The sequence below is a fragment of the Halyomorpha halys genome, unplaced genomic scaffold (genome assembly GCF_000696795.3).
Source record: "Halyomorpha halys isolate HHAL.00 unplaced genomic scaffold, Hhal_1.1 Scaffold128.1, whole genome shotgun sequence".
NCBI classification, from domain to species: Eukaryota; Metazoa; Arthropoda; class Insecta; order Hemiptera; family Pentatomidae; genus Halyomorpha; species Halyomorpha halys.
The window spans coordinates 1,253,272-1,260,726 of NW_027110898.1; the positions used below are offsets into that span (position 1 = coordinate 1,253,272).

At 34.0% G+C, this 7,455-nt stretch overlaps 2 protein-coding genes and 1 long non-coding RNA gene across 9 annotated transcripts in view; 2 read left to right on the plus strand and 1 right to left on the minus strand.

The window, feature by feature from the left end:
- The window catches only part of LOC106678194 (uncharacterized), an 11,871-nt gene extending 9,142 nt beyond the window's left edge, over nt 1-2,729 (minus strand). The window contains exons 1-2 of one of the 2 annotated variants that reach the window (XM_014416582.2): nt 2,576-2,729; nt 2,423-2,496 (exon numbers count right to left, since the gene is read on the minus strand). The gene's annotated coding sequence lies outside the window, so the exon portion shown is untranslated. Of the gene's footprint in view, nt 1-895; nt 1,040-2,422; nt 2,497-2,575 lie in introns of those variants that run through there. The other variant, XM_014416583.2, reaches the window with a different exon arrangement.
- The window catches only part of LOC106678192 (atrial natriuretic peptide receptor 1), a 1,188,520-nt gene that overhangs the window by 1,111,877 nt on the left and 69,188 nt on the right, over nt 1-7,455 (plus strand). The window lies entirely within an intron of this gene.
- Nucleotides 1-7,455, plus strand: part of LOC106678199 (uncharacterized) — a 19,830-nt gene that overhangs the window by 3,096 nt on the left and 9,279 nt on the right. The gene's annotated exons all lie outside the window — the stretch shown is intronic.

Consider the following 7,455-nt stretch of genomic DNA (forward strand, 5'->3'; position numbering starts at 1 on the left):
ACTAATATACTAATACTTATAATTCTAATTATACTAATATACTAATACTTATAATTCTAATTATACTAATATACTAATACTTATAATTCTAATTATACTATTATACTAATACTTATAATTCTAATTATACTAATACTTATAATTCTAATTATACTTATGCAAATTTAAACATATACAACATTATAGTTTACTCAAAAAATAGATATTTGTATCCTAGTCTTATTGTGCCGCTATAAGTCTTAAAATTTGGCAAAATATGCTCAATAACTGAGGATTAAATAACCATACGAACAATATTTTTATGGCGAGATGTAAGGTACTTGAAAATGTTAGCTTAAAAATCTAGCCTCGTGTAATACGAAAATGAAGAAAATAACAGGACCAATAAAAAAAGTATGGGTTTTTCTCTCCACCAAAACCTGTAGTGCGCATACTCCTTACATTTCTGGACAGTCAGAAGTGGTTCTAGGAACAGACTTTAGAGGTAAATGAAAGGTAGATGATTTAAAAACTTGACATGCGATAAAATATGTGATAAAGTTATAAGTAAGTCCCGGGGGCCTAAGAATAAACACTTGAAATAATAAAATGAAGGTGTTAGCTGAGGTAGTCACAAATTTATTTAAAATATACAATCTTATATTTTGTATTAATAAATAATGTATTATTAACATAAAAAACATTTTCATTTATTAATTTAATTATAAATTAAAATCATCCTGATTACAACATCTTTCAAAACAAAATCCCCAACTCCTCGACTGGTTTGAATCGTGACAACAAATTCTAATCAGGCTTTCGCTCTCCCCTGAAGCCAGACTAACTACTTACGTAATTTCATTTTCTCGATTTTCTCCTATCCCCTCCCCAACTCACTATTTACTGTCGTAATTACCTGTTAAAATCCTAGCTCCTCCGATCCAATTCAGTTAACTATAGTCTTCTGACATCTTGTAGGCTCGGTGTTGTTGAACTTTTCAGACAAGAGGTACTTTTTTGATAACCTTAACCATTGTACTAAATTAACATCGATTATTACCTAGGTAACCATTTTTACAAATTCACGAACAGATTATGATAATAGCTTATAATTTGTGGAAATTGTTTTTGTTTTATTTATTAAAAATAATAAAAGCACAAACCAATATTTTTGAAATTAACATTTTCAGAACAAGACCTAACTTAACAGAATCCCTTAGTAGGACCTCGCATTATTCACTTTTATACTTATTTTTATATTATAGACTTGATAGACCTTTGATAGAAGGACTTCAATTACTTAAAAAAGTCTACATCTCCGATAGGACAAAACTAGAGAAATCCTAATGGAAGTTAGGTAAAAGTTGTTAAAACTTAAAATTAGTTTTAAAATATCTCTTATGAAAGCAAGGAGGTTAGGATGGGTAGGACATGTGGCTCAAACCAATCTATAGGTTGTCTCTACACAACCATGAATGCCAGCATAGTTCGCAAGAGACCATGTGGAAGGCCTAAAACCAGATGGATATACAGAATCAACAAAGGTGCGAAAGAGCTGTATGCAGCAAACTGGAAAGCAGTAGCCCAAGATAAGCAGGCGTGGAGAAGACTGATTCGGGCGTGCAAAGATATACAATGTCTGCACAGTATACAGAATACAGAGCCAACAGAAAGAATCCTCATTGTAGGGAATGGTCTACATGAATATATTAAAATCTATTACGTAAAGTTCATCATGGCTTTAATAAAATCATTATTAGAATTTAACGCCTTTTCAGAATCACATAACCTAGAAATTTACTTATAAAATAAAAATATTACAAATTTAGCCAATATTTCAATTCCAATTGAAATTTTTTGTTGAAATTTAAATATTTTATACTATATACTGAAATAAATTGATTGTTTTAAATTTGCAATATAGAATAATGGTATAATTTATTTGCTCTTTTAATCAGCTAGAAAAGCCAAACGTGACGGACGTACGGGTTGGGCGTAGGTCGATACTGTACGGTTTAGAACGTTGTGGGTTCAATTCTCACCTGTCAATATTTATTCATCGGTGGTTCGAAGAAATGAATCTTGACACTCCCAACTTGGTTAATACGTGACAACTCTGGTAGCCACAATGGGTTCTAGGCTCACTTGCCGGACTATTTCCTCCACAAATTATCATGAATATATCTATTTTAAGTACTGATAGAGTTATATTATTGTTTATAATATGAAAAGAACAATTTTTTGTCCATGTTGGAATATATATATGTATATATATAAGTTGGAAAACACTTTAAAATGAATTTGACTCATTTTCTGGTAATATGAAATTTCACACAAACAAATTTTAAAATAATCTGTTCATTGTTTACTCAATCTTACAAAAGAAAATAATTAGAGAAAATAAACATATGTGGAATAAGAATATCTAAATATTACTACTCACTATCGTGTCACGTAGATTTAGTTTAGGGAAATGTACTTGTTGGAATCAAAGAATGGTTGAGTGTTCTTCAGGGCCTGCACACACAAAATATTATTATGATTTTGTTACAACAAATAATGATAGCTTAATCAAACAAAAAATAATAGTCGCTACCTCATTTCATAATGTAGTCACCATGGTTCAGTAATATTTATTGCAGACTCATTTTTTCACTCTTGCAACACTGCAAAACTTAAAGTTTTATTTTATAGGACACATGTATTCGTAGTCTTGACCAGGTGATACACGGAAATTTATTAAATGGACAGATCGAAAAATGATAAGTTTATCAATATTAAAAATATTCGTATAAATAAAAAAAAATAAGCGATATCACTTAACAAGGATAAAGTAAGGAAATATTTTCATTATTTTAATTCTTAAAAAGTCAGTGAAAACTTGATAATGGAAAACCATTACTAACGCCTTACGCCTGCAGCCATTTGTCGTGGAGCCAGTTAAAGTTTGCACTTGACTACAGAGCCGGTTCGAATCCGGCCTAGAGGATACATTGTTATTATGGTGTTGGCTATTAATTAACAAAAATGCATTATAGATATCATTTTCTTCAAGGAAGTTATTATTATTGAGTAATAAATTCCGAAATATTTAATTATTTAGTTTTTTGATTAAAGAATAGTTTAGCCACAAAAACCATAGGTTAAGATAAAGTTTACAGTATGACGTAATATTGTGAAACGGAACATAACATATTTCTAACCTTTCGTGGCGAATAGTGAGTTTGATGCTAGAGCCGAAGGTCGCCAACGCCACATTTTTTTTCAGATTCGCCTTATGTGGTGATGTCTACAATACTTACTTATCAGCTCAGTAAATGTAAGCCTATCTTTCTGAATTAAATTGATAATCCCGATGTGATCTCCGCTAGGTAAAGACACGGATTTAGTTTCAACGTCTCTTATTTTATCCAGGGCGGACAGATAACCTCATCTGTGTCTTAAACAAATCCACAATTATCAAAAAAAAAAAAAAAAAAAAAGAAAAGAGGGAAGTTGTCTTTACCGTTGCCGGGACAGTGCCCATGGGTGACCATCAAAATGACCATGATATATAACTAATTTTTATAACAATACTCCCACATATGTATATGCATAATAAAAAACAAAAAAACAGAAAACAAAACAAAATTTATTTTTTAAACTCTTCTCATTCCTCTAGAATATCAATATTCATAATCAGGTAACATATACTTGTTACTGTTAAATACCTTGATTCTTGGGAGCATTTTTTTTCACATAGGAATTGTAACAATTAGGTCATTAAATGCTATGCATGTAATCTCGACATTAACTTTTAAATATATTTGGGGATCCGAATTTAATGTTATTCTGTATGAAATTCAAAATTTTAACCATTTTTATGTAACATAAATTACCAGAATGACCTTGTGAAATCTTGGATCTGGCAAAGAGAAACAAATTAACAAAAACTACTGAAATCCCTTAGTCCATTACCTCTCCTTCCTTTCAAAGCCCGTAAATCCTCAGAAGCGTCTGAAAAAAAAATGGTTCCTTGAACTTATTATTATCATCAGAGTGTGCCTATTGGTTTCATTTTTCTCTCTATTTAATATTTTGTTGGGGAGCGTGGTGGCACCGTGGTAAGTCACGATGATAATAACTAAATTATTTTCAACAATATATGTATTTATACGCTATATATATTTTTTTTCTTTCATATTAGACTGAAGTTAGGGTTAGATAGTTATTAGAGATAGATTAGGTATTTAAGATCATTTATAGAATTAGGTATTTAAGATAGAGGCATTTAAATCGTTTAGTTTTGATAGATTATCCGATTTTTGTCAACTTTAAAATGCAAGTATTCTCTTTTCGCAAAGAAATACTTAAAATATTTAACTGCTTGGGGCTAAGTTCAGGCTACCGAATGGGTCCGCGGGTGGTGGATACCGGGATGGCCTGCCAGCTCGATAGGTGAGTTGTGAATATATCGAATAAGCAGCCCTGAACCGAGAACGGCATCGTTACCAGGGTGGGGAAAGGTGCTTGAAGGCGTGACCACTCTCGCAAGAGTCCAATGACGAGGCGAGTGTGCGCTGGCTCTAAGTGCAGCCTCCCCTGCAGAGCGGGGGATGCCCGGGCAGGTAGGACCCGTAAGTCAGGAATGGCATCCAGTTTATCCTGGTCTTCTAGGTTGGGGGTTTCTACCAGGCCCACACCCTGATAGTAGAAAAATTAGCTAAAATAAGTCAGGAAAAGAAAAAGCCGGATGTAAATACTGGTAAACGGACCTGGAAACGAAAAAAGGACATTACAAATTGGAACCTGGGACGTGTAGAGTCTCTTCACGAAGGAAGAAAAAAATGAAATCAGGTTGTGGGTACATACGGGGAGTAGGAAGTGAATGATAACGGCCTCAGATTCCGTGATATCTGCAAGGAATTTGGCTTAAAAGTACAAAACACTTTCTTCCAGCGTAGACAGGATGCACAATTTAAAGTAACTGTGCAAGAAGATGAAGTTCTTATTGCACTCTGCAATAACAAATGTAGAAAAGCTGCGGTACCTGGAGGTATTTCGGTAGATCTGTTGAACGCAGGAGGAAAACGATTGTTAAAGGCTCTAACAGAGCTAATAAATCTCATATTGCAAGGGCAAGAGTTACCACAAGATCTTAAGGCAGGATTTCTTACATCCATATTTATTCTATATATCTATATACAGTGTACCAAGGCATAAGATGTGGGAATCTCTTAAGAGTGTGGGTATTAGTATTGCCTTAATAAATGCTGTGAGGAGTCAAAGAAGATTAGTACAGAGTGAAGCTCTTACCCGTCTGAGCCTTTTTCTGCGTCCAAGGGTCTTAAGCAGGGATAAAGTATGTCCTGAACCCTGTTTAAAACTTCTTTACAACAAGAAGTAAAGAAGTGGAGTGCGCAATTTGCAGAAGGGAAGGCATTGACATGAACGGACATATACTGTTCTCCCTTTTCTTTGCCGACGACCAAGCATTGGCCACACATAGCAGAAATAGTCTGGAAGAAACGCTGAAGGCCCTGAAAAAAGCCTGTGGGGTCTACAAATAGATTTTAATAAGACCGAATACCTGTCAGTAAACTGTAAAGAGGCCGCGGACCTTCAGATTAATGGAAGTTTATGTAAGAAGGCAGATTCCGTCAAATACCGGTCGACAATGGAAGGGAACGGTGATTTGAAATCAGAGGTTAGGAGGAGAGCTGGTCTGGTTAGAAGGTTGACCAGATTGTTGCACTCAGTCCTCTGGATTACGGTCATCTCAACGGACAACAAAAGGCGAATTTTTAGAAGTGTTGTTGAGCCCTCACTTAATTACGCCGCAGAAACCTGAGCACTTAACCCAAGACTCTACTCCAAACTACAAGAGGCAGAGATGGTTTTTTGGAGGAGATCCCCGAGGATTGATGGATATCAGGAATGAAGAGTTGCAGCTTGCAATGGTCCGAGCACTATCAGTGGATGCCAGAAAGTAGGTGGCCGAAGAGGCTTTTGCAATGGGAACAACCAGGAAGACGGAGGAGAGGAAGACCCCGAATCCGTTGAAAGGACTGCGTGGAGGTCATGGCCCGCAGGGTACTTGAGGAGGAATACTGGTGAGTTAGAGTAAAGTGAATGAACGCTCTGGCTTTGCTTGGCAAAAAATCTGCAAAAGTAAAAGTAAAAATTATATTAACTGAATTATGTTAACCATGACATAACTATGGAAAGAGATTTGAATTTAGAAACATCTGGAGAGTTATTAAAAGTAATTGAACCCCTTATTGCTGTGGTAATAAATCCTTCTGGCATCTAATGGTCTTGCAGTGCCACTATGGATGTCGCTGCGTATTATCTATATGTGCTTTCAACTCCTCCAGAGATGTGGGTGTCTTTTGCTAGTCATAGAAACACCAAGCTGAGAAACTGATGTAGCAATGTTCTTCAGTTCCTCATAGATCCTCTTGCTTACCTGTCGGAACAACATCCAAAAATTATATTTTACATAATACCTAATTTTATACAAAATTGTTTTATAGTTGTTTTATATAGATCCGTATGGCAACTTTCTGTTTAATTTATACTTAGAAAAACAAGTGGTTAAATCCTTTTGGCTGTGGTTTTACATTTTTTTTTTTATTTCTTATGAATCCACTGTTATACTACTAAAAAAAAAATATTTTTCTCACAAATTTTTACTTTCAAGGAAGTTGAACTAACTATTTCCGAGTGAAACCCAAATATAAATAAAAAAATTAAAATAGTTTACAAGAGTTTTGATTTAGTGAGGATCCGAATAGGAAGGACTTTAGAGGGGCAGTGGTTCTGGTCCGTCCCTAGAGGCCTGGCCTTACCAGTCCCTTAGGGAACTTAATTCCATTCCCAAACTTTTCGCATTTTCTTTTCTCTTCTGGGTCTTAATTTTTTTTCTTATTTATATCGCCTGTTTCTTCTATTCATGAAGAAATATGAAGTCACTTATTTATATTAGACAACAATAAATCTTCAACTTGAGACTTTATTATATACAAATCATGAAGGCTGTCTTTGTTGTGAAAGTTAAGCTTTTTATTACCATAATAATCTCATAGATCATTTAAGAAATCTTATTAGAATTTTTGTGAATTTTTTTTGTTGTTTTGAACTTTTTGTCAAAGATATAAAGGCTCCTAACCTTAGTTTAATGTCATGCCCATTAGTGTATTATTTCCTCATTTCATAATACCATGTAATCAACTTTAATTGGTTTAATAATATAAATCTATGACTTAGGTGATTCAGCATTAAAAATAATAAATTTACTTTTTATATCTACAACTCGATTAGCCAGTTAATTTCCAGGGATTACCACGTAACTTAGAACTCATATAGATTTCACTGAATTGCACAAATTTTGATATGGATAATTTTTACGGTTTATCACACGTAATATTAAAATGATTGACGTTTCTGGAAAAGGGATTATAACTTGATGAACTGAATTTTATTGATCTATCACAG